The sequence below is a fragment of the Plecotus auritus genome (genome assembly GCF_963455305.1).
Source record: "Plecotus auritus genome assembly, chromosome: 1".
NCBI lineage: Eukaryota > Metazoa > Chordata > Mammalia > Chiroptera > Vespertilionidae > Plecotus > Plecotus auritus.
This window is the reverse complement of record NC_137770.1, coordinates 28,741,644-28,760,924: the sequence shown is the minus strand read 5'-3', so window position 1 is coordinate 28,760,924 and position 19,281 is coordinate 28,741,644. Positions and strand designations below refer to the sequence as shown.

The window sequence follows — 19,281 nt, the reverse complement described above, 5'->3', positions numbered from 1 at the left end:
GGGTCGATTTCTGGGTTCTCTATTCTATTCCATTGATCTATATGTCTGTTCTTGTGCCAGAACCAGGCAGTTTTTAGAACAGTGGCTTTGTAATACAACTTGAAATCTGGTATTGAGATTGCTCCTACTTTGTTCTTCTTTCTCAGGATTGCTGTGACTATTTGGGGTCTTTTTTTTATTCCAGATGAATTTTTGGAAAGTTTGTTTTAGGTCTGTGAACTATGCTGTTGGTATTTTAATGGGGAGTACATTCAATCTAAGATTGCTTTGGGTAGTATGGACATTTTAATGATGTTGATTCTCCCAGTCCATGAACGCGGTATGTTCTTGCATCTGTTTATGTCTTCCTCTAACTCTTTTTTCAGTGTCCTGTAGTTTTCCACGTATAGGTCTTTTACCTCCTTAGTTAAGTTTATTCCTAGGTATCTTAATTTTGTTGGTGCGATGGTAAATGGGGTTTTAAAAAAAATCTCTCTTTCTGTAAGTTCACTAGTGGTGTACAAAAATGCCATAGATTTATTGGCATTAATTTTGTATGCTGCTACATTGCCAAATTCATTTATTAAGTCTAATAATTTTTTGATGGAGTCTTTAGGGTTTTCTATGTACAGTGTCATGTCATCTGCGAATAATGACAGTTTTACTTCTTTTCCAATTTGGATACCTTTTATTTCTTCTTCTTGTCTAATTGCTATGGCTAGCACTTCCAATACTATGTCGAACAGGAGTGGAGAAAATGGGCATCCCTGTCTTGTTCCTCTTCTTAGGGGAAATGGTTTTAGTTTTTGCCCATTGAGTATAATGTTGGCTGTAGGTTTGTCATATAAGGCTGTTATTATGTTGAGGTATGATCCCTCTATTCCCATTTTGCTGAGGGTTTTTATCAAGAAAGAGTGTTGGATTTTGTCAAATGCTTTTTCTCCATCATTTGATATGACTGATTTTTATCTCTCAATTTGTTTATGTGATGTATCATGTTTATTGATTTGCGGATATTGTACCATCCTTGCTGGGATAAATCCTACTTGGTCATGGTGTATGATCTTTCTGATATAATGCTGGGTCTGATTTGCTAGAATTTTGTTGAGGATTTTGGCATCTATGTTCATGAGGGATATTGGCCTGTAATTGTCTTTCATTGTGTTGTCTTTATCTGGTTTTGGTATTAGGGTAATGCTGGCTTCATAAAATGAGCCTGGAAGTGTTCCTTCTGCTTGAAATTTTTGGAATAGTCTGAGGAGGATGGGTTTTAGTTCTTCTTTGAATGTTTGGTAAAACTCCCCTGTGAAGCCATCTGGCCCCGGGCTTTTGTTTGCTGGGAGCTTTTTGATGACTGCTTCAATTTCCTCCATAGTTATCAGTCTATTGAGATTTTTAGATTCTTGATTGAGTTTTGGAAGGTTGTATTTTTCTAGGAATATGTCCATTTCCTCTAGGTTGTCTAGTTTGTTGGAATAGAGTTGTTCATAGTATTTTTTAACAAGCCTTTGTATTTCTGTGGGGTCTGTTGTTATTTCACCTCTTTCATTTCTGATTTTATTTGGGTCCTCTCTCTTTGCTTCTTGGTGAGCCTGGCTAGAGGTTCATCAATTTTGTTTATCCTTTCAAAGAACCAGTTCTTGGTTTCATTGATCTTTTGTATTGTTTATTTGTTTTGTTTTGTGTTTTCTTTTTTTTTTGGTCTCTATGTCATTTATTTCTGCTCTGATCTTTATTATTGCCTTCCTTCTGCTCACTCTGGGCTTTTTTTGTTGCTCTCTTTCTAATTCTTGAAGTTGTAGGGTTAGATGATTTATTACCATTTTTTTTTGTTTTTTGTTTGTTTGTTTGTTTGTTTGTTTTTGAGGTAGGCCTGTAGAGCTATAAACTTCCCTCTCAGGACTGCTTTCACTGTGTCCCATAGATTTTTGATTGTTGTGATTTCATTGTCATTCATTTCCAGGATGTTTTTAATTTCTTCATTGATCTCTATGGTAACCCAATCATTCTTTGATAGCGTGCTATTCAGCTTCCAAGTGTTTGAATTTTTTAAATTGTTTTTATTGTAGTTTATTTCTAATATTGTGCCATTGTGGTCTGAGAAGATACTTGATATGATTTTAATCTTCTTGAATTTGGAGAGACTTTGCCTGTGACCCAATATGTGGTCTGTCTTTGAAAATGTCCCATGTGCACTTGAGAAGAACGTATATTCCGTGGCTTTGGAGTGAAATGTTCTGAAGATGTCAGTTAATTCTATCTGATGTAGTGAGTCATTTAGGATTGCTGTTCCTTTGCTGATTTTTTGTCTAGAGGATTTATCCAGTGATGTCAGTGGTGTATTAAAGTCCCCTACTATGATTGTATTGTTGTCGATCTCTACCTTGATATCTTCCAGGCATTTTTTTATGTATTTGGGTGCTCCTGCATTGGGTGCATATATATTTACCAGGGTTATATCCTCTTGTTGTATTGATCCCTTTAGTATTATGAAGTGGCCTTCCTTATTTCTTGTTATGGCCTTCACTTTGAGGTCTATTTTGCCAGATATAAGTATTGCTACCCCAGCTTTTTTTTTCATTTCCATTCGCCTGAAAGATATTTTTCCATCCCTTCACTTTCAGTCTATGTGAGTCCCTTGTTCTGAGATGGGTCTCTTGTAGACAGCATATATATGGGTCATTTTTTTTTTATCCATTCAGCTACTTGATGCCTTTTGATTGGAGCATTTAGTCCATTTACATTTAAAGTTATTATTGATAGGTACTTGTTTGTAGCCATTTTTATTGTTTCTGCCTGTGTTCCTTCTTCCCTTTTTATTTCTTCTTTTTTTTTTTTTTTTTTTTTTTCAAATTTTTATTAAGGTATTATATGTGTACATATCTTATCATTGCCCCCGACCCCCACCCCACTCCCATATATGCCCTCACCCCCCAATGTTTTGCATCCGTTGGTTACTCTTATATACATGCATATAAGTCCTTCAGTTGATCTCTTATTTCCCCCACCTCTCCCTAACCTTACCACTGTAATTTGACAGTCTGTTTGATGCTTTACTGCCTCTGTAACTATCTTTTTGTTCATCAGTTTATAATGTTTTTCATTATCCCCAAATGAGTGGGATCATGTGGTATTTTTCTTTCATTGACTGGCTTATTTCACTTAGCATAATGTTCTCTAATTCCATCCAAGTGCCTACAAATGGTAGTAATTCCTTCTTTTTTACGGCAGCATAGTATTCCATTGTGTAGATGTACCATAGTTTTCTGATCCAGTCATCTGCTGATGGGCATTTAGGCTGTTTCCAAATCTTAGCTATTGTAAATTGTGCTGCTATGAACATAGGGGTGCATATATCCTTTCTGATTGGTGTTTCTGGTTTCTTAGGATATATTCCTAGGAGTGGGATTACTGGGTCAAATGGGAGATCCATTTTCAGTTTTTTGAGGAAACTCCATACTGTTCTCCACAGTGGCTGCACCAGTCTGCATTCCCACCAGCAGTGCACGAGGGTTCCTTTTTCTCCGCATCCTCGCCAACACTTGTCGTTTGTTGATTTGTTGATGATAGCCATTCTGACAGGTGTGAGATGGTATCGCATTGTTGTTTTGATTTGCATCTCTCGGATAATTAGTGACTTTGAGCATGTTTTCATGTGTCTCTTGGCCTTCCTTCTGTCTTCTTTCGAAAAGCTTCTATTTAGGTCCGTTGCCCATGGTTTTATTGGATCATTTATCTTCCTTTTATTAAGTTGTATAGCTGCCTGTAGATGTTGGAGATTAAACCTTTATCAGTGATACCATTTGCAAATATGTTCTCCCATACAGTGGGGTTTCTTGTTGTTTTGTTGATGGTTTCTTTTGCTGTGCAAAAGCTTTTTATTTTGATGTAGTCCCATTTGTTTATTTTCTGTTTGGCTTCCATTGCCCTAGGGGCAGTATCACTGAAAAAGTTCTTTTGGCATATGTCTGAGATTTTGCTGCCTGTGGATTCCTCTAGTATTTTTATGGTTTCCCGTCTTATATTTAAGTCCTGTACCCATTTTGAGTTTATTTTTGTGTATGGTGTAAGTTGGTGATCTAGTTTCATTTTTTTGCATGTATCTGTCCAATTTTCCCAACACCATTTATTAAAGAGACTGTCTTGACTCCATTGTATGCTCATGCCTCCTTTGTCAAATATTAAATGCGCATATTGGTTTGGGTCGATATCTGGATTCTCTATTCTGTTCCATTGATCTATATGTCTGTTCTTGTGCCAGTACCAGGCTGTTTTGATGACAGTGGCTTTGTAATACAGCTTGAAATCTGGTATTGAGATCCCTCCTACTTTATTCTTCTTTCTCAGGATTGCTGTGGCTATTCGGGGTCTTTTTTTATTCCAGATGAATTTTTGGAGAGTTCTTTCTAGGTCTGTGAAATACGCCGTTGGTATTTTAATGGGGAGTGCATTAAATCTATAGATTGCTTTGGGTAGTATGGACATTTTAATGATGTTGATTCTACCAATCCATGAACATGGTATGTTCTTCCATCTGTTTACATCTTCCTCTATCTCTTTTTTCAGTGTCCTGTAGTTTTCCGCATATAGGTCTTTTACCTCCTTGGTTAGGTTTATTCCTAAGTATCTTAATTTTTTTGGTGCGATGGAAAATGGGATTGCTTTTTTAGTCTCTCTTTCTGTAAGTTCATTGTTGGTGTATAGAAATGCCATAGATTTCTTGGTGTTAATTTTGTATCCTGCTACATTGCCGAATTCATTTATTAAGTCTGTTAGTTTTTTGATGGAGTCTTTCGGGTTTTTTATGTACAATATCATGTCATCTGCAAATAAGGACAGCTTTACTTCTTCTTTTCCAATTTGGATGCCTTTTATTTCTTCTTCTTGTCTAATTGCAGTGGCTAATACTTCCAGTACTATGTCAAACAGGAGTGGTGAGAGTGGGCATCCCTGTCTTGTTCCTGTTCTTAGGGGAAATGGTTTTAGTTTTTGCCCATTGAGTATGATGTTAGCTGTGGGTTTATCATATATAGCTTTTATGATGTTGAGGTATGATCCTTCTATTCCCACCTTGTTGAGAGTTTTTATCAAGAAAGGGTGTTGGATTTTGTCAAATGCTTTTTCTGCATCAATTGATATGACTATGTGATTTTTATCTCTCAATTTGTTTATGTGATGTATCACATTTATTGATTTGCGGATATTGAACCATCCTTGCATTCCTGGGATAAATCCTACTTGGTCATGGTGTATGATCTTTCTGATGTACTGCTGGATCCTATTTGCTAGAATTTTATTGAGGATTTTGGCATCTACATTCATGAGGGATATTGGCCTGTAATTCTCCTTCATTGTGTTGTCTTTATCTGGTTTTGGTATTAGGGTGATGCTGGCTTCATAGAAGGAGCTGGGAAGTGTTCCTTCCTCTTGAATTTTTTGGAATAGTCTGAGGAGGATAGGTTTTAGTTCTTCCTTGAATGTTTGGTAGAACTCTCCTGTGAAGCCGTCTGGCCCCGGGCTTTTGTTTGCCGGAAGCTCTTTGATGACTGCTTCAATTTCTTCCATAGTTACTGGCATGTTGAGCTGTTTAGATTCTTCCTGATTGAGTTTTGGAAGGTTATATTTTTCTAGGAATATGTCCATTTCCTCCAGGTTGTCCAGTTTGTTGGAATAGAGTTGTTCGTAGTATTTTTTAACAATCCTTTGTATTTCGGCGGGATCTGTTGTTATTTCACCTCTTTCATTTCTGATCTTGTTTATTTGGGTCCTCTCCCTTTGCTTCTTGGTGAGCCTGGCTAGAGGTTCATCAATCTTGTTTATCCTTTCAAAGAACCAGCTCTTGGTTTTGTTGATCTTTTGTATTGTTTCTTTGGTCTCTATGTCGTTTATCTGTGCTCTGATCTTTATTATTTCCTTCCTTCTGTTTACACTGGGCTTTTTTTTTTGCTCTTTTTCTAACTCTTTGAGTTGTTGGGTTAGGTAATTTATTACCCCTGTTTCTTGTTTTTTGCAGTAGGCTTGTAGAGCTATGAACTTCCCTCTCAAGACTGCTTTCGCTGTGTCCCATAGATTTTGGATTGTAGTGTTTTCATTGTCATTTGTTGTCATGATGTTTTTTATTTCTTCTTTGATCTCTCTGGTAACCCAGTCATGGTTTAATAGCATGCTGTTTAGTCTCCATGTGTTTGATTTCTTTGGGTTGTTTTTATTGTAGTTGATTTCCAGTTTTATGCCACTGTGGTCTGAGAAGATGCTTGATATGATTTCTATCTTCTTGAATTTGAAGAGACTTTGCCTATGTCCCAACATATGGTCTATCTTTGAAAATGACCCATGTGCGCTTGAGAAGAATGTATATTCTGTGGCTTTGGGGTGAAATGTTCTGAAGATGTCAATTAATTCCATCTGGTCTAGTGAGTCATTTAGGATTGATGTTTCTTTGCTGATGTTTTGTTTAGAGGATTTGTCCAATGGTGATAGTGGGGTATTAAAGTCTCCTACTATGATTGTATTGCTGTCAATGTCTCCCTTAATATCCTCCAGGAGTTTTTTTATGTATTTGGGTGCTCCTGTATTGGGTGCATATATGTTTACCAGAGTTATTTCTTCTTGTTGGATTGCTCCCTTTAGTATTATGAAATGGCCTTCCTTATCTCTTGTTATGTCCTTCAGTTTGAGATCTAATTTGTCAGAAATAAGTATTGCTACCCCAGCTTTTTTTTCAGTTCCATTTGCCTGGAAAACCTTTTTCCATCCCTTCACCCTCAGTCTGTGTGCGTCTTTTTTTCTGAGGTGGGTTTCTTGTAGACAGCAGATATATGGGTCGTGTTTTCTTATCCAATCTGTTACCCTATGTCTTTTGATTGGGGCATTTAATCCATTTACATTTAAAGTTATTATTGATAGGTACTTATTTGTCGCCATTCCTATTCTTTACCCCTGTGTTACTTCTTCGCTTCCTGTTTCTTTCTTTCTTTCTTTTTTTTTTTTTTTACAGTAGACCCTTTAGCATTTCTTGCATTGCTGGTTTGGTGGTAATAAATTCCCTTAGTCCTTTTTTGTCTGTGAAGCTCCTGATTTCACCTTCAATTTTGATTGACAGCCTTGCTGGGTACAGTATTCTTGGATTCAGCCCCTTCCTTTGCATGACTTTGTATATTTCATTCCATTCCCTTCTGGCCTGATGAGTTTCTGTTGAGAAATCAGTTGCTAGTCTGATGGGGGTTCCTTTGTATGTAACTTTCTGTCTCTCTCTTGCTGCTTTTAAGATTCTTACTTTGTCGTTGGTGTTTGCCAATTTAATTATAATGTGCCTTGGCGTCGGTCTTTTGGGGTTCATTTTGCTTGGGACTCTGTGAGCTTCTTGGATTTGTGTGGGTTTTTTCTTCCCTATATCTGGGAAATTTTCTGTCATTATTTCTTCAAAGAGGTTTTCTATTCCTTGCTCAGCTTCCTTTCCTTCTGGAACCCCTATTATGCGGATGTTGTTTTGTTTCGTGTTGTCCCAAAGTTCCCTTAGACTCTCCTCCTGCCTTTTAATTTTTTTTTCTAGAAGTTGCTTTTCTTGGGTATTTTTTTCCATCTTGTCTTCTAGCTCACTGATGCGGTCCTCTGCTTCTTCTAGTCTACTCTTGATGCTTTCTATTGAGTTCTTTACAGCAGCGATGTCATTTTTCATTTCTTCTTGGTTCTTCTTCATTTCCTCTTGGTTCTTGCTCATATTGTCGAATTTGTCTTCCATTCTTTTCAGCCACCTTATGACCATTTCTCTGAATTCTTTTTCTGGAAGGTTGCTTGCCTCCATTTCGTTTACTTCCTTTTCTGGTGATGCCTGCTTTTCTTTCATATGCGGGCTGCTTCTTTGTCTCCCCATGGTCTCTCTTCTCTGGGTGTCTGGTTATGTAGTTCTCTCTCTCCTGGGTTGATTTAAAGGCACAAAATACAGCACTACCAGGTACAACTCACAAGGCACTGAACAGGAATGTATTCACGATATTAATAACCTCCAATAAAGGTGACCACCAGAGAAAGGCAAATTAGGTGATAGGAGAGAAAGAAGAAGAGGAAAAAAGAAAGAAAGAAAGAAAAAAAGAAAAAAGGAGTGTGAAAATGAAATTGGGAAAAGGGAAAGTAAAGAGAAAAAAAAAAGTAAGAGAGACAAGAAAGTGACTAAGAGAGAAAGGGGAACAGACTAGATATTGGGGATAAAACTCCAATAGAACAATCACTAATCCCAGCAAATGCCAGCAACAAGTGCCTGGGGATTAATACAAACTACAACACCAACTAATATGGATTGAGGCAAGGGAAAGCTGAAGCACAAAACAAACAAAAAAATAAACAAAAGAAGAATAAGCAAAACAATCTCACAAAAACAGCATAAAAATTGGATATAATCTACATTCAAGCAAACAACAACAAAAGGACAGAGAGAAGGACAAGTTTATGGATAGCTCAGACAGCGAAGGGAGAGGTGTATGTGGACTTGGAGCAGGGGATTAGAGATTAGATATGTAAGTAGGGTGAAATTTTAACAAGGGGTAAACAGAAAGAATAGGGAAAATCTAAAGCAGTAAAAGGGTAAGACAAACAGGACACTGAAAAGGGGGAGGTTAGGAAGAGAGTGATGGCCTAAAGGTAGAGTTGAGATAGAGTAAAACGATGCTAAAGGAAAGATAAAAAATAGAATGTAGAACCCTAATCCCAAAATAAAATGAAGAGAAAATAAAATGACACTTTTAAAAAAAAAAAAGATAAAATAGCAGTAGTAATAATACGGATTGAAAATAAAAATGTAATCATTAAAAAGGTAAAATCAAGTGATGAAAAAAGAAAAAAAAGTTTCTTGATTAAAAGATGCAAAAAATGAAAATAAAAAAAAAATAAAAAAATAAAAAAATAAAAGGTAAAAATAAAATGTGAAGTAGTGAAGGTCATTCACTTCCTCTGTTTTTCTGTTTGGCACGCCTGTTTCTCAGTCCAGACAGTATTGCAGTTCCCTGCGATCCACTGCTCTTCGGTGTTGTAAGCCAGTCCTGATTTTAAGCAGGCGGTGTGTCTTAATTTCTCGTATTCCTTTATTTTTGATTACGCAAGAGTCAATTTGTGATTCAGCCCCTGGGTGGCAGTGTTTCTGGATTGACTTCCGGGTCTATCTATGGCCTCTCTAGGCAGTGTTAGAGCCTTCTTTCCCTGTGGCACTGCCACCGGCCTGTGGGCGTGGTCTGCCTCAGAGCTGACTCTCTGATGGTCACTCCCCGCTCCGATCCCCAGGTTCCAGAAAAACAACTTTCCCCTGCAGTCTCCCAGGGTGTCCCCAACTGGGTGATCCTATGTATTGGGCTTAGTAATCAGAAGCAAGGATTTGAAGAGGAAAAAGCCCAAGTGTGCGAACTCCAGGACTGCGAGTAAACCCAGGCACAAAGGGAGCGCACGGGCTTAGCGTAAGTCTGGACAGCCTGAAATTCTTAGGGTGTCCCTGCACTTCAGATCAAAATGGGTTGCTTTTTAGAGTGCCCTTCTCTTAGCAGCTCTGAGGACCCCTTTCCACAATCACAGATCACACCAGCCCCTACAGCCACGGATTTTTCTAGGCACAGACTTCCCTGGTCCTCCAGCTCCCGCAAAACGCGCGTTCCTCTCTCCCGCCGGGACCAGAGACCTCACCTTATCCCAGGCGAAATCTGACCTTTCCGTGGTGGAGTGTAGAGCTCCTCTGAACCCGTGTGCTTGCGCCAGTTGGGGAGCGTTGTTCTGGGGCTCGCAGCTGTTCCTGGGGTGCCGCCGTTGTGGATTCTCAGGCTTCAGATAAGCTCCACTTTCCGGATCAAGATGGCGCAGACTCCGCGTCCAAGCCCGCAGCTCCGGGAGGGGACCCAGCCGCAGTTGGTGCTGCCAGGTCAGGGGAACCCCGTTCAGCAGTCCCCCACCTCCTTCTGGAATTCAGCTGTCTCCCAACCAGCCAACAAACACTCCTTGTGCGTCCCTCAGCTGTTCTTTCTTTCTGCTCCGGGACAAGGCTCGGAACACGTCTGTCTATTCCGCCGCCATTATTCCCCTCCTTCTATTTCTTCTTTTTACACCAGTCTCTTTAGCATTTCTTGCATTGCTGGCTTGGTAGTGATAAACTCCCATGGCCTTTTTATGTCTGAAGCTCCTTATTTCCCCTTCAATTTTGAATGATAGCCTTGCTGGATAGAGTATTCTTGGATCAGTCCCTTGCTTTGCATCACTTTGTAAATTTCCTTCCATTCCTTTCTGGCCTGATGTGTTTCTGTTGAGAAACCATTTGATAATCTAATGGGAGATCACTTGTACGTAACTTTCTGTCTCTCTCTTGCAACCTTTAAGATTCTCTCTTTGTCCTGAATGTTTGCCATAGTAATTATGAAGTGTCCTGGTGTGGGTCTTTTTTGGTTTCATCTTGTTTGGGACTCTCTGTGCTTGTGTGATTTTTTTCCTTCCCCACATCAGGGAGGTTTTCTGACGTTATTTCTTCAAATAGGTTTTCTAATCCTTGTTCCTCTTTCTGTTATTCTGGCACCCCTATTATTCGTATGTTGCTTCATTTCATGTTGTTTCAATGTTCCCTTTGGCTCTCCTCCTGTTTTTTAATTTTTTTTCTCCAATTGCTGTTCGGTTTGGGTGTGTTTTGCTTCACTGTCTTCTAATTCACTAATTCGGTCCTCCGCTTCTCCTAGTCTACTGTTAAAACTTTCCATGATATTTTTTATTGCAGCTATATCATTCTTTATTTCTTCTTTATTTTTACATAAGTTTTGTTTTTTTTTCATCCATCTGGTTTATGAGGTGTATGACCCTTATTCTGAATTCTTTTTCTGACATATTGCATGCCTCCGTTTCACAAAAATATGGAATGCTTCATGAATTTGCATGTCATCCTTGCGCAGGGGCCATGCTAATCTTCTCCGTATTGTTCCAATTTTAGTATATGTGCTGCCGAAGCAAGCACAGTGGCTGCATACTTTAAAAAGCCTGGTTTGCTTTCAGAAAAAAAAAGATAAGTTTTTTATGCAACTGTTTTATTTTAGTGAAATTTCTTTTGTACTTAACTTTTTTTATTTTTATACCATTTTAACTTTTTATTTCTCTTTTTTCAGGTTATACATTATTTCTGTGGATGCTAATTGTCTAAATTTCTGTAGCCATGGCACAAGACTATAGTAAGTACTATACCATTCTTCCTATGATGTACCTACTTTAAATGTGTTGACTTTGTCTTCAAATTTCTCATTAGAACAGTGGAAATATAGAAGCCACGTTTTTAAAATCTACTTTTCTCAAAGGGGTCAGTTCATTTCTTCATCTGCTTCTTGAGTCTTTAGCCATATTTATAACTACACTAGTGACCTAGTGCATGAAAGTCGTGCACGGGGGGGGGGGAGGTATCCTTCAGCCTGGTCTGTACCCTCTCCAATCTGGGACCCCTCAGGGGATGTCCGACTGCTTGCCCCCAACTGCCCCCCCCCCCCCCCCCGCCGGCCTTCTTGGCCCCAACTGTCCCCCTTTGCCAGCCTGATCACCCCCAACTGTCCCCACCCTGCCGGCCTGCTTGCCCCCAACTCCTCCCCCCTGCTGGGTTGCTCACCCACAACTGCCCCCCCCAGCCTGCCCACCCCCAACTGCCCCCCCCGCCAGCCTGTTCACCCCCAACTGACCTCCCCTCCTGGCCTGATCACCCCTAACCACCTCTGCCTCTGCCCCACCACCATGGCTTTGTCTGGAAGGATGTCCGGAAGGTCTCCTGATCTAATTAGCATATTACCCTTTTATTAGTATAGATCAGTGGTTCTCAACCTTGCTTATGCCGTGACCCTTTAATACAGTTCCTCATGTTGTGGTGACCCACAACCATAAAATTATTTTCGTTGCTACTTCATAACTATAATTTTGCTGCTGTTATGAATCGTAATATAAATATCTGTGTTTTCAGATGGTCTCAGGTGACCCTGCTAGCAGTTCTTAACCTGTGGGTCGCGACCCACAGGTTGAGAACCACTGCTGTAGAGCCTAAGACCATCGGAAAACACAGATATTTACATTACGATTCATTAACAGTAGCAAAATTAGTTATGAAGTAGCAACGAAAATAATTTTATGGTTGGGGGTCACCACAACATGAGGAACTGTATTAAAGGGTCGCGGCATTAGAAGGTTGAGAACCACTGGTATAGATAGAGGCCTGGTGCATGGGTGGGGGCCGGCTGGTCTGCTCTGAAGGGGTCCCCACTGGGGGGCATGGCCAGCCTGGGTAAGGGGCTGAGGGCCATTTTCAGGCTGGCCACACCCCCTTCAGGGTGGGGGTCCCTGCTGGGGGGCATGGCCGGCCTGGGCGATGGGCTGAGGGCCGTTTGCAGGCTGTCTGCACCCCCATCGGGGTGAGGGTCCCCACTGGGGGGCATGGCCGGCCTGGGCGAGGGGCTGAAGGCCTTTTGGGGGCAGTTTGCAGGCCAGCCAAGCCCCCAGCTTTGTCCGAAAGGATGTCCAGAAGGTCTCCCGGTCTAAATTAGTATATTACTCTTTTATTAGTATAGATTTCATGACAGTCTTACTCAGGTTATTCTGTAAGTATGAGCAGAATGCATATTGGGGCTGGAGCCATGTCTTGTATCCTACTGATCCCCCCTATCACGAGCTGAGCTACTGACTGCTCTAGGGTAGGCCCAGGGATTAGAGGCAACCCTATCTCTGCTCTGTCCATGATTGACTCATTGTAGATAAAACATCAACTAGTGTTGGGCATTACCTGGCCAGAAGGATGGTTTCAGGAATGGTCTGGTAATCCCGTTCTAGCCTATGAGACTCGAAGGTAGGCTTGCCAGGAACTTCTGGCAGAACTTTTCTGATAAACAGAGTGCAGGGAGAGCCTGCCTCTCTCTTCTTCTGGATGTTGTTTTGTGCCATTGTGAGGTCTGGTGTGTCTGCAGCCTGAGCAAGAAGCCATACAGGGTGGAGGACAGAGAAGCTAGTCCTGGAGCCTGTCTCTCCACCAGAAGTCCAAGCTGTCGAGTCAATACATTTCCTTTCTGTTTAAGCCAGTTTGTGTTGGGAGCCAAACATCCCAAGTGATTCACTTAATTTCCATTTATTTTTAGTAACCCATTAGTTTCTCTCTGGGGAATGTGGCAGTAATTGCAAAGTGAGGCAAAATGGTACCGTTAAGTTACACTGGTGGAGTGTGCTGGTGTGTTAGTGGCACCCTCTTCACACTTAACAGTTAACAGGTAGTGATTTTGTATTCAAAGACAGGAGGATAAAAGATATCACTTTTATATTCCCCCCCCCCCACCCCCACCCCTGCTCCTGAAGGTCTTGCCTTTTAATCAACCCAATTTGTTTACCAATTCTTTGGAGCAGTTAAAACCCAGGGTAAGCCTCCAAACCGCAGCGTCATTTCTCTGCCTCTGAGGAACTACTGTCCTGGTTTTGGTCTTTATTCTCCTTGGGCATATGTTTGTCCTTTTACCACACATATGTACTGTGTTTTTTTGCATGCTTTTTAACTTCAGGCAATGTAGATACTATGTCTATTTGTTGTGCAGAATCTCAGTTCAGAGTAAATCCAGGATCAGGGGAAGAGGCTGTAAATTAGTTCTCAGATGCATCTCTAAAGATTGATTACTAGGCATCCTAGTGATCTGAACTTTTAAGTGGTTGATGAATTTAATCAACATGCTGACAGCCTTTTAACTTACGCAGTAGTCTGGTGCTTGGTCCCCTTCTGAGTTCCCTTTCTGTACCTGGTTCTGCATTCTTGTGCACGTTTGGTACCTGCAGGACACTTTCAGATCAACTGTGTCATCAATGAGCTTTTCAGAATGTGTTCATTCCTTTGTTATTTAAATAGCTCTATTCATTCTGTGGTCAGTGTGCTTGCTTTTGGGATACTTAGGTAAATCTGTGCATTTTTCTGTACTCTGACAATTAGTTGTCACACTTATAGAACTTCTGTGTTTTCTAAATTTGTCAGCTTGTCCCTGTGCTGCTAGCAGCAGTTAAAAAAGAGGCATCCACTCCAGGGAATAGACTGTGCAGCTTGGCACCTGGAAACATATACTGTGAGGGAGGAAAAAAATCATTTTTCTTCTACCCCTCTAAGCTCTTCTGGCTAGACTAATGATCAAATTCCCAAGGCGAACAGAGTCCAGCCAGTAAAGTTTCCTGGCTGGCTTGCCAAAACCCTTTTAAGTTCTTCTAGCTGGACTAATTAATTAACATGGACAAATTAACAGGAGAAAATGACCAAATTTATTATATGTGCACCTATAGCGGTTCCATATGAATATGAGACCTGAGGACAGATCAGGCAGTTAAGGCTTATAAGCCACCTTGGGGGGTGGGGGGTGGGGGATGGGGAGTGGGGTTGTGGTTTAGGACTTCAAAGGGCAGGAAGGTAATTCACATGGAGATACAAAAGCAAATATTTGATAAGTAAATGTTTGCTGGACCATCCTTAACAGGACACAGAGGACTTTGATCAAAAGGGCCTGGCTAGGTTCCTCCCTATTACACCCTACTGATGTTAACTGCAATTATCTGTGATGACATTTCCCTTCCTAGGTCCTCTATCTAAATTTTTTTAGGCAGTTAGGGGGCAGGTTAAAGGTTTCTTCTGAGTCTTCTGTTTCTTAAAAAAATAACCAGCTTCAAATAATCAGTATTCCAAAAAGCATGTTATGGGGTGGCAAACTATGCTTTCCCCAGTCTCTCAGGCCCTTGCGAACCTCAGAAATCTTTGCTGTGCTGTTATTTCCGTTTCGGCCCCAATGTGAGCCTTGGAGATAATTTTTATCATTCTTGTCTGAAATGTATCTTAGGTCATTTAACTTCTGCATTCAGATCTCTCTCTCTCTCTCTCTCTTCTGTTGGAGGAATCTTATTACCCCTTGTTCTTGTTTGGAATGTTGTTGTTGGAGCTAGAGACTGAATAGTCCTTTCCATTTAGAGATCATTAATTCTTTCGGTTGGGGAACAGAATTACTGATAAAGTTCCAGAGAAAGATCAATGACAATCAAAAGAAGACTTCTTTCCTTTTTACTTTCAGGGTTATCTTTTCTTAAATGTTTACCATGTGAACAAAAAGTAAATGCAAAAGAGTTTTACCCCTTAATTCATCTATATTGTATCTATATTACAGGAAGGAAAACAGTAACATCTTTTGTTGAAATTTAGGTTTTTGTGCTTGTGCATGCTTGGTTTTTTTTTTTTTTTTTGGTTGTTGTTAAAAGAATGTGTTCTTCTTTTAATTTTATTTAAATGTAACTATCTTTAGGTTTTTTTTTCCTTCAATGTGGACCCAGGATCTTAAATTAAAATGTTACCACTGTTAGAATATTATAGCCATCCAGTTGAAACACCTAATCAACGAGGCCCCTATGAAAAGAGCTACTAAGTCTCTCCCCTTAGGATATGGTCAGTTTTCAAGATAGTATGTCATTTTGTACATCAGGCCAAATACAGACACAAGAGATGCAAGATATCCTGTAATATGTCTTATATCCGTTTTCTTGTTTTAAAAACTTTAGTGTTATGGGTACTTTTACATGGAAAAAGCCTATTGAAAATTTTCTTTTAAAAAGTTTAATTCAGGACCCTGACCGGGTAGCTCAGTTGATTAGACTATTGTCCGTCCCTATGTGCCAAGGTTTCGGGTTTGCTCTCCAGTGGGGAACATACAAGAAGCAACTAATGAATGCATAAAGAAGTGGGACAACAAGTTGTTGTTTCTCCCTCCCCCTCTCCCTCTGTAAAAAAAAAAAAAGAAAATCAATTTTTTGTTTCTTGTGGAATGACGTCTTCTTACTTATTTTCTGCATAAATGGATTCGTAGACTTGGCTTGTTTTTATACCTCAAAATGAAATGGTGCCTTTGTGGAGGATGGCCCACTGGGCTGAGGGGACGTGTAGACAGTGACTCAGATCTGTAATTAGGTCCTGCTCTCCAAACCCTTGTTGACTTGAAAGTGCTGGCCATAGACCATTTAGTCTGGGAAAGCAATCCATGAATCATCTAAATTGGCACAAATTATCTGGAATGCTATTAAACGCTTTCTCCTCTCTATTCTCATTGAGGGAATTAGAAAGGGAGACTTGTTCTTTGAGTTCTAAAGTATCCTGGAGGGTGAAGATACATCTGTGAAAGCACATGCCGTCCCTAGATAGAATGCAAAGCAGAATATCTGACGTTGGTAAAGCAGTTCCGATTTGTGGGTCTGTGTTACCGCATTCCTCCACGTGTTATATCCTTCCCTTTGTGAAGAAGGTGGTAACTGTTGCCTGTCTTCTAGCTCCAGTTCACCCACCCCCACCCCATTCTCTCAGAAAGGGAAACCCAGGGGCCGTTTGCCCCCTGGAGCCTCAGCTTAACCCCCACAGCACATTGGAGGTAGGAGGAAATTCTAGAAGTTTATATTGTATCTGTTTTGCTTACTCTAACTTGTCCTATTCATCATTATCTCTCACGGTTAGGATGGAATTTTGATATGCTTTTCTTCCCTTTCTCGAAATGATGGGTCAACAGATGTATCGAGACCTATTAGGCAGCTGGCAGTGAAGTGGGTGGAAGTCAGTTTTTGTCTTCACTAAATAGTAATTTGACTTTGTTTCCATTTATTTTATAACAAAACTTTAAAATAATCATATTTATTATAAAGTGGAGGACATTTATAAGTCACTTAGGAATGAAGATAAAATGAAGACTATTCTTAGATAGAAAGTGAATCTTTAATTTGTTTTTTTTTTCTTTTGGTTTTCTCTGATGGTGCATTAAGGGTCCTGCCCAGTACTTATTATCTTACTGTGTTTGCTCTAAAGAGAGAGAGAGAGAAAAACAACAAGAGATTTATCCAATTTGTAAGAAACACACCAGCTTTTCAGCTTGTAATGTGAGTTGACTTTTTAATCCGTCGGTAACTGTTTCTCTTCATATTGGAGTATGTGTGAGTGGGCATGGCAGAGGAATGCATCTTTTGATGGGAAGAAGGAAGCCATAGCTGGCTGGGTAATTTTGTGTTTTGCAAGTGTAACTACTGTTTTGCGTCTGTGGGTAGATGTGCGTGAGCCTGTGAATTAGGTTGTCTTCATCCCTGGCAGTGCTGTGTGTTACACATTATCATGTTCACTTTGGAGCTGTTAAGAATCAGGTGTTCAGATTATAACATTGTTAGCAGATCTGCTGAGTTCAGTTGAAAGATTTTAGAGTGAGTTTCTAAGAAAGTAATCGGTGAAGTATTTCGTATCAGTGAATACCCTTGGTAAAATTCCTTTGTTACGTGGTTAGTTAAGCTCTTTTTCCTTGATATAAAGCACCAGGACCTTCATATTAGTGATTTAGGCTGTGATTATAAAAGCTGCTGCTCACTAAGAACTGTGGTCCTGTTTGTCTAAGGACTTGTTTAGTTTCCAGTTATCCTTTTCACTCTGTCTCTCTTTGCAGTTAGGAGCCCAGAGACCATGCTTTAGTACCAAATACAAATCGCCCAACCTTATTATCCTTAGCTTGCATATTGTATAAATAATTGGGTCATTAGCCAACACCTAAACAGAGGAGTGTGAAAGGTTTTACCTTCAGTGGGAGTTTCACATCACTTTAGGGCTTCTGGATTACTGTGTGAGTTATTTCTCCCATGGCGGCCTGTGTCTGTTGCTAATGGGTGCAGTGATTGTGAGACCTCAGTCAGGAATTCTGAAGTTCTAACAAGGTGAAACGTATCTAAGAGTTTCACCTTTGATTGCATGGCATCCCCTCAGTATCAGATGTCTTCTAACTCTGGGAATGAAATCTCAGTTTCTGAATGAATGCTAATCTCTGATGAGAGCTTCCCACCCTTACTTGTTTATTTTTAAAATTCTTGTCAAAGCAATAAAATGCCATTAGTCTGGTCTGTAGGGTTAGGTGCTCCCTCCGTAATCTGAAGTGCTCTGATAAAACAGTGTGTGAAGATTGCTGTTTCTATTGCTGTCTGAATAGTTGGCCCCATCTCTAAAATTTGGTATCTCCATTGTATAATTACATAGTGGCCTTGTTTTAAAGATGGAAACGCCAGTATATATCCATTCACTCTGCAAGAGTATAGGGCTTGTTGGTTTTAAAGATTCAGGCCCAGGTCCAGCAATCATTGTTGCTGTAATTTGATCCTTTAATTGTATTTCACTCAGCGTTTGGAGTAACATCCATTCAGTTGTATTTGCTTGAAGCATCAAGAAAATCTCAGTTAACACTTTCTTCCAGCAAAATCTATAATAATAAAGTCATAATATGCTAATTAGACCAGATGTCCTTCCTGACGAAGCCGGGGCTGCGAGGGAAGCCCGGGTCCCGGGTGCCAGAGGGAAGCCAGTGCCGGCAGCCGGTGGGGGAGGGAAGGAAGGCCTACTCTTGCACGAATTTCGTGCATCGGGCCTCAAGTAACGTCTATAAAAATGATACATACTTGTGAAAATGTAGAAAAGCAGATAAGTATAAAGATGAAAATAAAAACGACCTGCAATTTTACCATCCAGAGTAGCTATTATTATTAACATTGGCTGATAATGTGTTCTCACAGAACACAGAGCATTTCATTCAGAACCACCTCACACCAACTATCCATAAAGGACTGACTGAAGGTGATGGGCCCCAGAAACTCTCACCTATTTACATGGTGTGCGTTAAAGTTAATATCTTCTAAATTACAAGTATTTCTTTCTATAGGTTGTGACATCTCATCATAGGATAAGGAGAGAGCCTCTTTAAAGAGAAGCTGGCCTCTGGCCTATTCCATTTCCATTAGCTTTGTTTCTGATGATTTTTTTTCCCATTTGTTAGTTAATCATTTTTTAAAATTAAATTTATTGGGGTGACATTGATCGACATGATCATACAGGTTTCAGATATGGGTTTCTATGTTACAAGATCTGTATATTACACCATGTTCCCACCACCCAAAGTTGAATCTTCTCCCATCACCATATATTAGGATCCCTTTCACTCCCCCACCCCCTTCCCTCTGGCAATCACCACACTGCTGTTTGTGTCTGAGTTTTATATCCCACATATGAGTAAAATCATATGGTTCTTAGCTTTTTCTGACTGACTTATTTCACTTCGCATAATGTTCTCAAGGTTCATCCATGTTGTTGTAAATGGCACTATTTCTTCCTTTCTTATGGCTGAGTAGTGTTCTGTTGTGTATATGTACCACACCTTCTTTATCTGTGGTCGCAGGACACTTCGGTTGTTTCCATGTCTTGGCCACTGTGAATAATGAACATAGGGGCGCATATATCTTTGTGAATACATG

The 19,281-nt window shown here is 40.1% G+C and overlaps 1 protein-coding gene across 13 annotated transcripts in view; it reads left to right on the top strand.

Moving 5' to 3' along the window:
* Window positions 1-19,281, top strand: part of SIPA1L1 (signal induced proliferation associated 1 like 1) — a 438,278-nt gene that overhangs the window by 246,543 nt on the left and 172,454 nt on the right. For all 13 annotated transcript variants that reach the window (XM_080665396.1, XM_080665401.1, XM_080665402.1 and 10 more), the window contains one exon: window positions 11,100-11,162. The gene's annotated coding sequence lies outside the window, so the exon portion shown is untranslated. The remainder of the gene's footprint in view (window positions 1-11,099; window positions 11,163-19,281) is intronic.